General features: G+C 34.7%; 1 long non-coding RNA gene across 3 annotated transcripts in view; it reads right to left on the bottom strand.

Annotated features, from left to right (window-relative positions):
• Positions 1–18056, bottom strand: part of LOC109502934 — a 250792-nt gene that overhangs the window by 54501 nt on the left and 178235 nt on the right. The window contains exon 6 of one of the 3 annotated variants that reach the window (XR_006583428.1): positions 2130–4737. The exons of the other annotated variants lie outside the window; for them this stretch is intronic. This is a non-coding gene — a long non-coding RNA (uncharacterized LOC109502934). Of the gene's footprint in view, positions 1–2129; positions 4738–18056 lie in introns of those variants that run through there. 3 annotated transcript variants of the gene reach the window in all.

Below are 18056 nucleotides of genomic sequence, written 5' to 3'. Positions count from 1 at the left end.
TGTCATTTGGAGGAAAAAAAAATTTATAAAATAAAATTTTAAACCAAAAAAAATTAAAAACAACACACAAAAAGTCAAATAAAGTAAGCTAAATCCGAGGTGTATTTTGGTCTGGGTGTTGAAAGAAGCTTGACAGAAGGGAGAATTAAGGAAAAGAAAAGAAAAGAAAACAGAAAGAAAAAAGTTAGAAAACCTTAAATTTTTTTAAATGTAGACAATAAGATAGAATAAAATGAAAAAAGTAAACTAGAATAAAAATGTATAAAAAATAAAAATATATAGTAAAAACAAAACTATTTTGTTTATAAAAACTGAAAATAAAATATTTTTTTCTCTTTCTGTATCCAAGAATAAGCAAAAAAAAAAAAAGAAAAAGAAAAAAAATGAATAGATGGACCAGAAAACCGAATGAAATACAAATTAAATTACATCCATTTTCACCTATAAGTCAAACTATAAAGCAGTTTATACTCCGTATACTAAGCAGGGGGAGAGACTTCTGTTGGCCTTTTAGGGCTTGGTTGGTGCAGTTGGATGGGGCTTGGTGTAAGGACTCTGTTCTCCACTAGGTGGTGCTGCTTAGCTTATTTGTGTGGATATGTGTGGTGCACATTTGCATGTATGTGCAAGCACTGGAGAGATGAAAATGGTGTTATACAGTTTCCCAGTCTATAGGATCAGAACTCTGTGCTCTCACCAACCAGCAGTCAGCTACCCCTCATTTCTCACTTTTTAATTTCACACTTTTTAAACTTAATAGAAAAATTTTTTGGTGTAGTATATGGTATATTCTGGAGAATATTCCATGTGCATTTGAAAAGAAAGTATATTCCACTATTGTTTTGGTGGGCTGTTTTATACATGTCTGTTAAGTCTGGTGGATTACAGCATTGTTCAATTATCTGTTTCGTGTGTGTGTGTGTGTGTGTGTGTGTGTGTGTGATGTTGCTTTCTTTCTCTCCCCCACCTTTACTGAGATATAATTTACATTAAAAATTATATGTTTAAGATGTACAAGATGGTGATTTGAAACACTTACATATTGTAAAATAATTACCACCATAGTGTTAGCTTACACATCCATCACCTCACATAATTAAAATTTCTTTTTTATGGTGAAAACATTTAATATCTACTCTCATAGAAACTTTCAGGTATATTACACAGTATTATTAACTATAATTACTATGCTATTCATTAGATTCTCAGAACTTATTCATCTTGTAACTGGAAGTTTGTATTATTGGCCAATATCTCCCCATTTCCTCTACCCTCAATCCCTGCTAACCACCACTGTAATTTCTGTTACTATGAGTTTGGATTTTTTAGATTCTGCATATTAATGTTATAATGTAATATTTGTATCTTTTGCCTCATGAATCTGCTGTTTGTTAGTTAACTTTGTAGTATTTTTGAGCAATGCCTACCACTTTTCCAGTCTGATTTCTAAGTTATACAAAACAGACAAACACCTTGTGTCAGTCCTTCAGGTATCTCCCAGAGGAGTCAGAACCGATTTACACAGTAATTTGTGAATAAGGTCTGCTGTGCTCTATCTAGAACTGGAGACCAAGGCTCCACATTGGGAATATCGGCTGCTGCCACTTTAAGACTGCTGCTGAATCATGGAGGTGCTATGGTAAAGGCAAGTAAAACTACCACAAGGCTTTCTTGACATTTTCAACTTGCATGTTTCTTGATTCAGTTTCACTTAATTGATGTAAACCTTTGACTATTTTCCAGAGGTTTGACAATATGATTTTGACAGTTTATGCTTGTGTTTTAAAATTTAATTTAATTTTATTATTTTTTTTATTTGATTTTGAGGTGGGGACGGGCAGAAAGAGAGGGAGAGAGAGAATCTTAATTTTTTTTTAACGTTTATTCATTTTTGAGAGGCAGAGCACAAGTGGGGGTGTGGCAGAGAGAAAGGGAGACACAGAATCCGAAGCAGGTTCCAGGCTCTAAGTTGTCAGCACAGAGCCAGATGTGGGGCTTGAACTCATGAACCACGAGACCATGACCTGAACTAAAGTCAGATGCTTAACAGACTGAGCCACCCAGGCACCCAGGGAGAGAGACAATCTTAAGCAGGCTCCATGCCCAGCCTGACCTGGGGCTTGATCTCATGACTGTGAGATCATGACTTGAGCCAAAATCAAGTCAGACACTTAAGCAACTGAACCACCCAGGTGCCCCTATGTCTTTTTTTATTTTTTTGATGATTCTGTGAATGTATGAGAGTTTACAGCTGCCTATACCACTATTTTCTTACATTACTCTAAGACATCACCAGATATATTTTAAAAATGACATTTTTCATATATCCCAGGCCTAATAAAAATCTCATGGGTGAAGTTCCAGTGTCAAATGAGGCCATCCTGCAGTACTTTATGGCACAAAGACTTTGACAACTCAGTGGTCAGAAGAATTAAAAATCTACATGATCTCACTATGACCTGGGGTGGCTTCTGAAAGAAATGAGGCCTTAGCAAATCCTTGGAGGTTGAGGAGCATGTAGACAGTTGATAGAGAATGGGGGTGGTTTGGAGGGAAGACCCTGTTTTAGATAGCATTCTTGGCAATATGCATTGAATTCTGTAGAGATAGCAAACTGATTAATCTGCCTGTGGAAGAACATTTATTTATGGGAAAATATATAATAAAATAAATAAATCTAATGTATATATAACCTGTGCTTCAGCAGCATGATTTCAAAACCCCAGACTTTTACAGCTGTTTCACTTCACCTACAACTCCTGAGCTAGAGGGTAAAATAATATCAAATGTGGTTCAAATCTGCAAGTTTACAGACTCTGACATTTAGGTGATTCAATGATTCTATGATTCTACGGTTTCCTTTTTTCTGTATAATAACCAGTGTTGCTATCATCTTCAATCTTCTTATAATTTGTATGTCATTTGCCTTTAATTTCTTCACCTTGCCTTGCTGTTAAGAACTAATTTAAAATGCATTATACTTATAAATGCATGAAATTTATAAAGGAAAAAAATATTTTTCCTTTATAAACAAGTCAAATTATGAATTTTAGAAATAATCATATATTATTCCACAGATAGTGTAAAGTCACTTTCAGTAAGATATTCACTACATGAAAGTATAGATAGACCTTGAAAATAATACAAAATAAGATGATAATATAAAGATGGGAAAGAAATGTTCAGTAGTTTGTAACCTGAAAATTGGAACCAAAGGCCAAATCTTCCTTCTGTATGGGTTTGTGTTCTAACTTCCACTTCTTATGAGGACACTAGCCATCTTGGACCAGGGCCATCCTACTGACCTCATTGTAACTTTATCATCTCTATAGATTTTGTCTCCAAATATAGTCAAATTCTCAGATACTGCAGGTTAGAACTTCAAAATATGAAGTTTGGGGGCAGACAATTCAGCCTATAATATAATCTTTCTGTCAAACACACACTGTTCACTTGTTTTAGGAAGAATTGTGAAAAATGGTTCATGGGACATAATTTCTTCCAAATTCATGCAATTATTTTGGTTGAGTTGACGGTTAGCCCTGGGATCTCTACCTCTCATTATAAAGACAAAAGTAACTCAGGATATATAAGATGTTTTGCCTCCAAACTCATACTAATCACAATTTCATTGACCTACACAATAAGAGATTAAAACATTTTCATGATTTACTATATTATTACCATTTTGAATTACAAGTTAAGTATCTTTTGTGACTTCTCTCCTAAGTATGATAATCTTGAGACACTACATTATCTTCTTAAGATTTTGGTTTATAAATATGCTAATGTTAGTATATTTTTCAGCAATATATTATTGTTTTTAGTATAAATTCAAACCATGTTAATGCAAGACGTTTGGATGAATAAGTTGTGAAATTGATCACTATCATGAGCTATGTTCACATATAATGGACTTTGGGAGAAAATGCCACTTTACTTCACTGAATTAATTTCTGTTAATAGGGTTTGAAAAACATGGATAATTCCAAGGTACAGTAGCTTAATGATATTGTACAACCTAAGGGTGAAAAATAGGCTGATGTTTACTCATTCATCAGTAAAAGAAATATTATTTTGACTCTTGAGTAGCCTCCAGTATCTTGGAGTATACTCCAATATCCAGTATATTCCCTACAAACAGATATTTTTTAAATGCTTAGTATGTAAATATAATGATTTAACATCATTGACTAATTGACTATATAAATTAGTATGGGCTTGTATTAACTTTCTTTCTTTATTGAATAAAAGATTTGAGTTAAAGGAAATAAAATATTGCTAATTCATTCATTTCAGAGTCCCCTGAATACAAAAAAAATAAAATGTATTTTTGAAAATATGTTTTTGGTGTTGCCAGGTGTTTTGAAGAGTCAGATAATGAAAATGCTATTAAACATCTCATTGAAAACTATTTGTTAAACTTTGAGAGTTTAAATATGAATTTTTTCTAAAATCTAAATATATTTTTGATATCTCCATGTATTATTTCAGTTTGTTTGTTGTGTTCTTCCCTGCCTCCACCATGCCCCCTTAACTCCAAAATTTTAATTTCAGAACCTGGCAGGAAATGACTGAGATATTCCAGCTGAGACTCAAGTTGTTATCCCACAGATCTTTCTTCTTCTTCACCCTCCATTCTGTTTTTCAGGGGTGCAGACCCCTTCAGGCTGTTTCCCAGGCTCTGGTGCCATGTGCTTCTGAGTGGTTTTGGCTAATGGGGAACATTGCAGAAGGCTGGGAAGGGAAAGGAAAAGAGAGGAAGGTGGGTATTTTATTGGAGATGGCTGTCTAGGGCAGCATCTCTGGTACAGCTCCATCCTGTTCTGTGCTTCCCTTCTCTGGACAGGCCTTCATTGGTTCTGCCTTCCATCTATCAATTTAACTCCTGAGACTCTCTATCCCTCCATTCCAGCTAGCTAATGGCTTCCTTCTGGTACTATTTTATGGGTCAATTCCCTGCTCTCTATACGGCACTCGGGTCTTCCACCACTCACGCAGCCAATTCTCTATGTTCACTTTTCTCCGTTTTAAACACTTGAAGTTGTTTCTGTTTTCTTATTTAGACTCTGTTATTCTGTACCTAAGAAAATGAAGTATTTTTGTAGAAATGGTAAAAGTAATTATTTTCTATTCCTTTTGTATTTATGTATTCTGAAATAATATTTTGTGCTTAACCCCAACATTTCAATATGATAAAATTTATAATTTCTTGTTAGGATTTTTGTTTTTTAAAGCCCACATCTAACTTTTATATTTTCCTCTACTAGACTTCATAGTTTTCTATGAAGTTTATTCAAAGGCACTATAGTATTTTTTTTATTTGGGGAAAACAAGAAAATTTTAGTATAGATATTGCAAAAAGTCAGTTCCCTTGAGGTATTATTTTTAAAAAGGAGGGGCACTTAGGTGGCTCACTTTGTTGTCAGACTTTGGCTCAGGTCATGATCTTGTGCTTTGTGAGCCCCACAGAGGGCTCACTGGCAGAGCCCGCTTAGAATCCTCTGTCCTCCTCGCTCTCTGTCCTTCCCCCACTTGCATTTTTTCTCTCTCTCTCTCTGTCTGTCTCAAAAATAAATAAAACATTAAAAAAAAAGGAAAAGTGGGATTGGAGTTTGGAAATGGAGGTAAAGGGTTTAAAGTAGAGGTTGTTACAGTAAGACATGAAATGAGACAGAAAATAACAAAAATTAAATTAAAACCTTTAAGCTTACACTTCTGGTTGGCCTAGGAGAGAAAAGTTGAGAAATACTTAAAGAGGATTGTGTGGTAGGAAATAGGAGTTGACAATTAAATGACATAAAATCAGGTCTATAGTAAATATTTGGATAGAGGATGCAATCAAAGGGACAAAAATACTTCTGTTAAACTGTTAGTTTGGTGCTCAATATTAACTCCTCCTCTCCCATTTTCCTGTACAAACTCTTGATTATATTTATCCGTGCAAAATGCCCAACTAAATAACTACTTTTCCAGACTTCCTTTGGGTTACAATTGTCTATCTAACCAACTTCAACCCAGTAAGAAGTATGAAAAAGTTGCATGTGGAATTCTTTCTTTTTTTATTAAAGGCCAGGTGACAACTGGTGTCAATACCTGCCTCCGTTCTTGCTGCTTTAAAAATAGACATGATGTTCGAAACTAGAGCACCAGTTTTGCACTGCGAGGTATCCAGTATGAGAAGGTTATCCCTCTAAGGGATATGGCAGGTTGGCTATGTGGAAGAACAGTAAAATACTGGGTCCCTCGTAGCATTTTTGAAAAGCTGGATAAAAAGCCTCAATTCCTTACTCCAAGGAGTTTTTGATCCTGTGAGAATAAATAATACTTGTTTGTTTAAGCCACCATCAATTAAGTTTTTCTGTTTCTTACAGTGGAATTTACTCCTAACAAATAGAACACTTCATTGTTCACATTATTAAGAACACAGTAAAATAAAGAACACAATATATTTTTCTCATACACTCAGCAGGAGGTTGTTAGTATTTTCAGGGCCAATGTGTCTGTGACTAACTTGGCCTTCCCCCCAGATGCAAGATGTCTGCTGCAGCTCCAGTCACTACAGAAGCAGTCAGATCCAGAGGAAGAAATACATGCAGAGAAGGGTGCTAGTGTGTTTTATATTTTTTCTAAGAAAAGTAAAAGATTATGATGACTACCACTGCTTTTATTTGTTCTTATTGGGTAAAATCATGCCTCAAATCCACACTTTAATGGGGAAAGTGAGAAATCAGGGTGTGATTACCATGACTGCTTTGCATTTTGCCGCACTAAACTAAATCAAGATTCTATTTTCAAGAATGAAGTAGAGATGGATAGTGTTAAGATAGATAAAAGTGTCTGCAAAAAATATTTAACAAGCAAAGGAAAGCTCGTCACTTTTACTTTCTTTACAACATTGACAGATAAGAAATAAACAACTGTCAAGTCTACTCTAATATGCTAAAGCAGACGTTGCAAACAATATCAATGAGAGTAAAGGAAGGGGAAACAGAATAATACTTGAACACATCAACAAGATATTTGTTAAAAATAAAGAGAGCAAAGTGTAAATATAGTGTATTGTATATGGTTTCACTTAAATGCTTTTTAAAAAAAATGTTGTATTTATTTATTTTGAGAGAGCATGAGCAGGGGAAGGGCAGAGGGAGGGAGAGAGAGAATCCCAGGCAGGTTCCATAACATTAGCGTGAAGCCCAACGCAAGATTCAAACTCATTAACTATGAGATGATGACCTGAACCAAAATCAAGAGTCAGACACTTAACTGACTGAGCCACCCAGGAGCCCTCATTTAAATGCTTTTTTAAAAAAAATTATATACTAAAATGGTCTTCTTTTCTCTGACAATCATAAGATACAGGACCAGAGTTCAGATATTTAATATATTTTTTATATTTTCATTATTTCATATTTTACAGTAATATGAATTTGCTAACTTGCTAATAAAAATAAGAATCACAGTGTACACAAATTGATTGATATGTTGAATGATAAATAATATTTTCCAAATTGTTAGGACCAACAGCCATAATATCAATTTTATTCAGCAAAAGAATAGCATAGAAAAAAAAATGGCAGTTCTTCAAATTCATTTCAGCTTTTGAACATACTCTCTAATTGATTAGAAAGAGCCCAGGATTTAAATAAGGGTAATTAACTTCAACAAAAATTATTAGGGTAATAATGATCATGAAAATGATGGAGACTATAAATATCTTACATTTTTAATGTTTCTTATCTATTCTTTGTTATACATTTTAATATTCACTTTGGTAAAAAGAATTTACTTTTATTTTACGTGTGAGAAAACGGAATTAAAAAAAAAACGTGAAATAACTCATCCGTAGATCACAAATATCAGGAGGCAGATATAAAAGGATTCATTAGGGGCGCCTGGGTGGCTCAGTCGGTTGAGCGGCCGACTTCGCTCAGGTCATGATCTCGCGGTCCGTGAGTTCGAGCCCCGCATCGGGCTCTGCGCTGACAGCGCAGAGCCTGGAGCGTGTTTCAGATTCCGTGCCTCCCTCTCTCTCTGACCCTCCCCTGTTCATGCTCTGTCTCTCCCTGTCTGAAAAATAAATAAAACGTTAAGAAAAAAAATGTTTTTTAAATAAAATCTGTTTTAAAAACTTTAGCCATCTGCAGTACAAGAAGTAGCTTTCAATAAAAGCTATAATTTGGAAGGTGAAGAATATTCTGACTACATATTATACAGATGGTATAACATACATGTAATTTCTGTACTGTTCAGGAACAAGATAGCTAAACTTGTTATTAGTTTTTAAGTCAAGTTTTTAAACTTGACTTAATTAAAGGAAAGGAATATTTCTTCTCTTGTTAAAATTTAGTATTTTCTAGCCAAGAAAAACTAACAAAAGATAATTTAATGAGGATGTGTTCTGTACCAAATTTATAGAAATTAGATTTTGCTTTTGTTATTTTTTTGAAAATTACTTGAGTCTGTTTTAACAAAAAGTGTGTTTTTTTTTTAATTTTTCTAGTATGTATTAGACATTAGGTAAGCATGAGATTGAATGGATTAAGAAAGTGTTTGGAGTAAAGGAAAAGATTCAAATTTAATACATTTGCTTTGTCTAAAGAATTTGAGAAAACTCAAGTGTCTCAATTACACCAGTTAATAAAATCTTTGATTCATTATGGTAAAATATTTGAGGAAACATTGGTGGTAAATTTCAAAAGCACTTATCTTTGTGATCTAAAAATATAATCAAAATGAGGCATTTAAAAACAACAGTGACTTTCCATTCTTTATGGATTAAATTAAAATAGTTACCATCACACAAAAGATATATCCTAAAATGTAGAATTTTAGAATTGTAAGAAACAGCAGAAATTACTGAACTATCTTCATTTTATTGTGTGAAACTCTGGCCCAATTTAGATTAAATGATTTATCCAAGATGTCAGAGCTACTTAAAGAAGCCCACTTTTCTGACCACAAAAGGCAAAAGGTCATCTATCATTTTGGGGTTTTGATAATTATATCTACAATATTTACCCAGCACGTGAACTTTGGAGAATGTGTACTAGTCAATTTGACACAGAAGTTCTACTGTGATTTCAGGGTACATATTATCATATACTTTATGCAAACACATAAACACAGACACATTCTTGCCAACTGAGAAAAAAGTTAAACTTTTTTTTTTATATATGAAATTTATTGACAAATTGGTTTCCATACAACACCCAGTGCTCATCCCAAAAGGTGCCCTCCTCAATACCCATCACCCACCCTCTCCTCCCTCGCACCCCCCATCAACCCTCAGTTTGTTCTCAGTTTTTAACAGTCTCTTATGCTTTGGCTTTCTCCCACTCTAACCTCTTTTTTTTTTTCCTTCCCCTCCCCCATGGGTTCCTGTTAAGTTTCTCAGGATCCACATAAGAGTGAAACCATATGGTATCTGTCTTTCTCTGTATGGCTTATTTCACTTAGCATCACACTCGCCAGTTCCATCCACATTGCTACAAAAGGCCATATTTCATTTTTTCTCATTGCCACATAATATTCCATTGTGTATATAAACCACAATTTCTTTATCCATTCATCAGTTGATGGACATTTAGGCTCTTTCCATAATTTGGCTATTGTTGAGAGTGCTGCTATGAACATTGGGGTACAAGTGGCCCTATGCATCAGTACTTCTGTATCCCTTGGATAAATTCCTAGCAGTGCTATTGCTGGGTCATAGGGTAGGTCTATTTTTAATTTTCTGAGGAACCTCCACACTGCTTTCCAGAGCGGCCGCACCAATTTGCATTCCCACCAAGAGTGCAAGAGGGTTCCCATTTCTCCACATCCTCTCCAGCATCTAGAGTCTCCTGATTTGTTCATTTTGGCCACTCTGACTGGCGTGAGGTGATACCTGAGTGTGGTTTTGATTTGTATTTCCCTGATAAGGAGCGACGCTGAACATCTTTTCATGTGCCTGTTGGCCATCCAGATGTCTTCTTTAGAGAAGTGTCTATTCACGTTTTCTGCCCATTTCTTCACTGGGTTATTTGTTTTTCGGGTGTGGAGTTTGGTGAGCTCTTTATAGATTTTGGATACTAGCCCTTTGTCCGATATGTCATTTGCGAATATCTTTTCCCATTCCGTTGGTTGCCTTTTAGTTTTGTTGGTTGTTTCCTTTGCTGTGCAGAAGCTTTTTATCTTCATAAGGTCCCAGGAATTCACTTTTGCTTTTAATTCCCTTGCCTTTGGGGATGTGTCGAGTAAGAGATTGCTACGGCTGAGGTCAGAGAGGTCTTTTCCTGCTTTCTCCTCTAGGGTTTTGATGGTTTCCTGTCTCACATTTAGGTCCTTTATCCATTTTGAGTTTATTTTTGTGAATGGTGTGAGAAAGTGGTCTAGTTTCAACCTTCTGCATGTTGCTGTCCAGTTCTCCCAGCACCATTTGTTAAAGAGGCTGTCTTTTTTCCATTGGACGTTCTTTCCTGCTTTGTCAAAGATTTGTTGGCCATACGTTTGTGGGTCTAGTTCTGGGGTTTCTATTCTGTTCCATTGGTCTATGTGTCTGTTTTTGTGCCAATACCATGCTGTCTTGATGATGACAGCTTTGTAGTAGAGGCTAAAGTCTGGGATTGTGATGCCTCCTGCTTTCGTCTTCTCCTTCAAAATTCCTTTGGCTATTCGGGGCCTTTTGTGGTTCCATATGAATTTTAGGATTGCTTGTTCTAGTTTCGAGAAGAATGTTGGTGCAATTTTGATTGGGATTGCATTGAATGTGTAGATAGCTTTGGGTAGTATTGACATTTTGACAATATTTATTTTTCCAATCCATGAGCAGGGAATGTCTTTCCATTTCTTTAAATCTTCTTCAATTTCCTTCATAAGCTTTCTATAGTTTTCAGCATACAGATCCTTTACATCTTTGGTTAGATTTATTCCTAGGTATTTTATGCTTCTTGGTGCAATTGTGAATGGGATCAGTTTCTTTATTTGTCTTTCTGTTGCTTCATTGTTAGTGTATAAGAATGCAACTGATTTCTGTACATTGATTTTGTATCCTGCAACTTGCTGAATTCCTGTATCAGTTCTAGCAGACTTTTGGTGGAGTCTATCGGATTTTCCATGTATAATATCATGTCATCTGCAAAAAGCGAAAGCTTGACTTCATCTTTGCCAATTTTGATGCCTTTGATTTCCTTTTGTTGTCTGATTGCTGATGCTAGAACTTCCAGCACTATGTCAAACAGCAGCGGTGAGAGTGGTCATCTTTGTCGTGTTCCTGATCTCAGGGAAAAAGCTCTCACTTTTTCCCCGTTGAGGATGATATTAGCTGTGGGCTTTTCATAAATGGCTTTTATGATCTTTAAGTATGTTCCTTCTATCCCGACTTTCTCAAGGGTTTTTATTAAGAAAGGGTGCTGGATTTTGTCAAAGGCCTTTTCTGCATCGATTGACAGGATCTAATGGTTCTTCTCTTTTTTTGTGTTAATGTGATGTATCACGTTGATTGATTTGCGAATGTTGAACCAGCCCTGCATCCCAGGAATGAATCCCACTTGATCATGGTGAATAATTCTTTTTATATGCCGTTGAATTCGATTTGCTAGTATCTTATTGAGAATTTTTGCATCCATATTCATCAGGGATATTGGCCTGTAGTTCTCTTTTTTTACTGGGTCTCTGTCTGGTTTAGGAATCAGAGTAATACTGGCTTCATAGAATGAGTCTGGAAGTTTTCCTTCCCTTTCTATTTCTTGGAATAGCTTGAGAAGGATAGGTATTATCTCTGCTTTAAACGTCTGGTAGAACTCCCCTGGGAAGCCATCTGGTCCTGGACTCTTATTTGTTGGGAGATTTTTGATAACCGATTCAATTTCTTCACTGGTTATGGGTCTGTTCAAGCTTTCTATTTCCTCTTGATTGAGTTTTGGAAGAGTGTGGGTGTTCAGGAATTTGTCCATTTCTTCCAGGTTGTCCAATTTGTTGGCATATAATTTTTCATAGTATTCCCTGATAATTGTTTGTATCTCTGAGGGATTGGTTGTAATAATTCCATTTTCATTCATGATTTTATCTATTTGGGTCATCTCCCCTTTCTTTTTGAGAAGCCTGGCTAGAGGTTTGTCAATTTTGTTTATTTTTTCAAAAAACCAACTCTTGGTTTCGTTGATCTGCTCTACAGTTTTTTTAGATTCTATATTGTTTATTTCTGCTCTGATCTTTATTATTTCTCTTCTTCTGCTGGGTTTAGGCTGCCTGTGCTGTTCTGCTTCTAGTTCCTTTAGGTGTGCTGTTAGATTTTGTATTTGGGATTTTTCTTGTTTCTTGAGATAGGCCTGGATTGCAATGTATTTTCCTCTCAGGACTGCCTTCGCTGCGTCCCAAAGCATTTGGATTGTTGTATTTTCATTTTCGTTTGTTTCCATATATTTTTTAATTTCTTCTCTAATTGCCTGGTTGACCCACTCATTCGTTAGGAGGGTGTTCTTTAACCTCCATGCCTTTGGAGGTTTTCCAGACTTTTTCCTGTGGTTGATTTCAAGCTTCATAGCATTGTGGTCTGAAAGTATGCATGGTATAATTTCAATTCTTGTAAACTTATGAAGGGCTGTTTTGTGACCCAGTATATGATCTATCTTGGAGAATGTTCCATGTGCACTCGAGAAGAAAGTATATTCTGTTGCTGTGGGATGCAGCGTTCTAAATATATCTGTCAAGTCCATCTGATCCAATGTCTCATTCAGGGCCCTTGTTTCTTTATTGACCGTGTGTTTAGATGATCTGTCCATTTCTGTAAGTGGGGTGTTAAAGTCCCCTGCAATTACCACATTCTTATCAATAAGGTTGCTTATGTTTATGAGTAATTGTTTTATATATTTGGGGGCTCGCCGCCCTTCCTACCCTCTTCCGTGGGCCTCTCGTCTGCGTTTGGCTCTGGCGACTCCGTTCTGCTAATCCTCTGGCGGTTTTCTGGGTTATTTAGGCAGGTGTAGGTGGAATTTAAGTGATCAGCAGGACGCGCGGTGAGCCCAGCGTCCTCCTAAGCCGCCATCTTGCCGATTCCTCCAAACTTTTGTTTTTTAAATAATATTAAATGTCTAAAAGATATTAATTTTCCACATTTTCTAGTGTCTATTTTTTATTCTGCTATGAAACTGAAAAAAAATCTTGTTTGGAATTGCAAAGGGTGTTTCTTCAGTCTGTTTGAGGCTGACATAACAAAATACCACAGACTGATTGGCTTACAAGTAACAGAAATTTATTTTTCATAATTCTGGATGCTGGGAAGTTCAAGATCATGGCACCAAGATGGTTATGTTCAGGTGAGAACCCTCTTCCTGGTTCATAGTAGATGGCTTCTCACTGTTCTCACTTGGTAGAAAAGGCCAGGGAATCTTTTTATAAGAACACTAATCCCATTTACAAAGGCCCCACCCTATAACAAGCATCTCCTAAAAGTCCCACCTCCTAATACCATTATCTTTTGTGGTTAGGATTTCAACATATGAATTTTTGGGATGACATAAACATTTAGATGATAGCGGTTCATTTACATGCCATACTCTCTCAATAGTCGGGATTGAATGGCTATGTTGCACTGAATAGGATGTTTTAATTTCCATTTCTACACATATTTTTCGTGTAATCTTTAACCATGGTTCTTCTGAGATGTTCCTAAATTTCAAGAATCAGAAGTGGTGACTGATATAATGAAAATGATTGTCTAGACTACTACATATTCTTAGAGGAACTAATCAACCATTGCATTTTTGTTCCAGAAGAATCAAACATTTTGCTAGACCGTAAGGTTGGTTCCTATCACTGTAGGCAAGGAATTTATGTTTTTTAAACATTTTTTCAGTTCTTTTTTCTTAATTATCTCATATGGAGACTCTATATTCCTTTAATTTTCTAAAACTGTCATAATTCATCTAACCCTCCTACCAACTAATATGATATTACACCTTTCCTAAGCCCCTTTATGAAATTAAGATTCTTTATTCATATGATAGATACCAGTTACTGGATAATTCAAACCTCAATCATAGAAGAGAGTGATATCAATTAATTAGTCATCCAAATTACAGCTAAGGATGCTGCCTGCCATTCACTTAACAAACAAGACACAAATTAGCTAGATAGAGAACTCATTTTAATTAAGGTTGACTAACTAACATGAAATTATTCATGCATGGTTATTTCTTGAACACAAGTTTATAATGACATGCCATTCATCTGTAGCTTATATTTATAGAGGCATTATTGATCTTTAATATCTATAAAATGCATTCTTTGTAGCTATGAGTCACAGAAAAACTATGCCCACTATACCAGTGATCACTGTATTTTTAGGGTATTGATGCATTGGGGAAATTAAAGAGAAAAATGAACAGAAATAGGCTAATATTTAGAAGACTGTAGATAGAAAATAACAATAGCTATTTCCAACTATCTTAAGCAAAATGTCATAAATGTGAAATTACTACCTTAACTTCTAATCAGTCATTTTGAAGGCATTTAAACTTATTTGATCAAATATAAATAAGTATAAACATATGAATATAAAGTAAGATAGTATGGAATCTAAATATAATACCATGACAAGCATGGATTTTCTGAGAGAAGTAGAAAATATAAGATCTTTATCTTGGTAGGTTTTAGCCTAATATTTTATCTAACTTTAATGCTTGAAAGCAAATTTTATCTGCAAAGCTAATTTTAAATATTTAATGGATAATAAGATGGAAAATTTGAATCATTCTGTACTATTCCAAAGGTAGATATTAAAATAAGCATTTGATTGAAATCACATTCTGATTCAAGAGAAGGAATGCATTTATTTATTAAAGCTGCTAACATTTTTACAAAAAAAAAGAGTTAAAGCCCTGAGATTGGAGTGAGGGCCATAGAGGACCATACTCTAGTACACATAGACCAAGCAATTGTTTAAATGAGTTTGCCAGATAATCAAAAATTATTTGATTTTTAAAAAGGATAATGTAGAAGTTCTGAATAAGTTATAATCTATAGAGAAAAGACAGTAAATTAGCTACAACAAAAAGGCCACAGTATGAGAAATGTAAATAAACTTTTAGGTAATGTTAATTAATTGAAGTACAATAAAAGTAATTGCTACACTTAATTAGGCCTAGATATATCAACATAAAAAAAAAAAAAAAGCACATTGGAAAACTAGAGTGTCCAAGGTTTGAATAATCAGGATGTGAGGGACTAGAAATAATACCTTATGAGAAGTCACTGAATTAATTGAGAAAGATTACCTTGGAAAAGAGAATGTTATGAGATATTTACCAACTGACCTGAAATTTTTGTTAGTCAATTAAATGATAGTATTATTCTTATAGCATTGTGGGAAAAAAAACAAACACTAGGATAAAAAAATGAGGACTGAAGGGAAATAAAATTTGGTTCATTAAAGGAAGAATTGTGTACTATTTCTAACCGTGGAATATGATCCTTTTGAAATCATATTTCCACATCATTAGAAATGTTCACTGAGGCTTACTTATGGTTTTCAATCAATGTTGGGGTGGGTGGCTTTGTTTGAAAAGATTATATCATACATAAACTCTAATGCCCTACGATTTACTCTAAAGTCAATTTTAATTGTAGGCAAAAAGTGTTCTTCTATCATTCATTTTCATTATAAAAATCAAGGATGTAATGTTATCTATTTTTGCTCTGGAGTGGAAAATTGAGTTTTCATGACAAATGCAATGTATCTGTACCTTCTATATGTCAAATTAACATCCTGGGGTAAATACATAAAATAACTAACACACTTTAGAATACAAATTGATCAAATATTTAAATAGAACGTTATGCAAAATCTAAAAGGCAAGATTGGAAAAATCTATTACAACACTGAACCCAAGTCCATGACAGAAAATATAAATAAGTTTACTACATAATAAAAAGAAAAGCTACATGAAAAAATAATACCTTAAACAAAAACAAAAAAAATGATAAAACACTGGGGAGAATAAAACAATAAGAGGCCTAAATAATAAAGATCTCCTATAATTTGAGATGCAAAAAAAATAGCACAAGAGAAAAAAGGAACAAAAGAGATGAATCAACAATTCAAAGTAAATGCAAATTGCTCTGCAATTATTAAAAGGTGCTTAATATTCCTCATTATTACAGAAATGCAAATTAAAACTAGATAGAAGGGAACATTTTAGGCAGATAAAAATGTTCTATCATTTGGTGTTGTGTATGTAACTATGCAATTTCAAATGTACACTTGAAATTCGTATATTTTACTCTGTAATTAAACCTCAATTAAAGACAAAAAGAACTGGGATGCCTGGGTGGCTCAATGGGTTAAATGTGTTACTCTTGATCTCAGCTCAGGTCTTGATCTCAGGGTTGGGAGTTCAAGACCTGCCTTGGGCTCTACACTGGGTGTGGAGCCTATTTAAAACAAAATAAAACACAAACAAATAAACAAGAAACAGAACAAAACTAGAAGGCAAAGACTTTTGGTGAAGGACTTTTCATAATTTAAGAAACACCAAATATTAAAATGTTGAGCCAGAATTACGTGATTCATATATATTAACCAGTACCAAATTTTATTAATATTGCAAAATATACAGGCTGTCTTGAGGCTAATAAAGACCTCTTTTCTTGGGAAAGAACTCCAAGACTGTCAACAAGCACCCTAAAGAGTCTTTCTGTTTTGCATTAGGATGTATTCTGGATCTGATTTAACGTGTAATATTTAACTGGTACATGAAAATATTGCTTTCACAGAGAGATGCTTTCTTTTTGGAATATTTCCCTATCATTTTTCTACTAAACCCTCAGCTTTCATGGAAGTTTCTAGCCAACATGCCCACGAGTCAATAAATTTCAGCTTTATGTATTCTATGAGACCTAGTCATATCAGATGAATCCTGCCAAAGGTATTTCTTAGGTAAAAGATTCGCTATTATTTTTCTGTTGGTAAGTATCACTTATGTGTTTAAGAGGTTTGTCTGTGGGCATGTTTTCAAGGAAATCTCTGGAAGAGTTATAGGCATGCTTACTAGCTCACCTTTTCTCACTAGTTTACCTTCGGACCTCAATATTTCCTTGCAATAGACTTCTCAGATATCTTTCAGTAATTTACTTTAAAGCATTTATGCAATATTTTATACAAAATAATAAGATGAATAATGCTTAAAAGACTACTGGGATTAATACTGTTTTTAAATAAATATAAAATTTAATCTATTTTGGTGTATAGCTCTGTGAATTTTAATGTAAGTCTAAATTTGTGTAACCAACTGTCCCCTCAGGATACAGAAGAGTTAAGACAATATGGTATTGGCACAAAAACAGACACATAGATCAATGGAATTAAATAGAGAACCCAGAATTGGACCCACAAATGTATGGCCAACTAACCTTTGACAAAGCAGGAAAGACTATCCAATGGAAAAAGGACAGTCTATTTAGCAAATGGTGCTGGGAGACCTGGACAGCAATATGCAGAAGAATGAAACTAAACCATGTTCTTACACCATACACAAAAATAAACTCAAAATGGATGAAAGACCTAAATGTAAGGCAGGAAACCATCAAAACCCTAGAGGAGAAAGCAGGCAACAACCTCTTTGACCTCAAAAGCAAAAATGAACTATTGGGACCTCATGAAGATAAAAAGCTTCTGCACTGCAAAGGAAACAATCAACAAAACTAAAAGGCAACCAATGGAATGGGGAAAGATATTTGCAAATGACATATCAGATAAAGGGTTAGTATGCACAATCTATAAGGAATTTATCAAAGTCAACACCTGAAAAACAAATAATCCAGGGAAGAAATGGGCAGAAGACATGAATAGACATTTTTCCAAAGAAGACATCCAGATGGTCAACGGACACCTGAAAAGATGCTCAACATCACTCATCATCAGGGAAATACAAATCAAAGCCACAATGAGATACTACCTTACACCAGTCAGAGTGGCTAAAATTAACAACTCAGGAAACAACAGATGCTGGTGAGGATATGGAGAAACGGAAACCCTCTTGCACTGTCAGTGTAAATGCAAACTAGTGCAGCCACTC

Source organism: Felis catus, chromosome A1 (genome assembly GCF_018350175.1).
Source record: "Felis catus isolate Fca126 chromosome A1, F.catus_Fca126_mat1.0, whole genome shotgun sequence".
Classification (NCBI taxonomy): domain Eukaryota; kingdom Metazoa; phylum Chordata; class Mammalia; order Carnivora; family Felidae; genus Felis; species Felis catus.
This window is presented reverse-complemented; position numbering and strand designations above follow the sequence as displayed.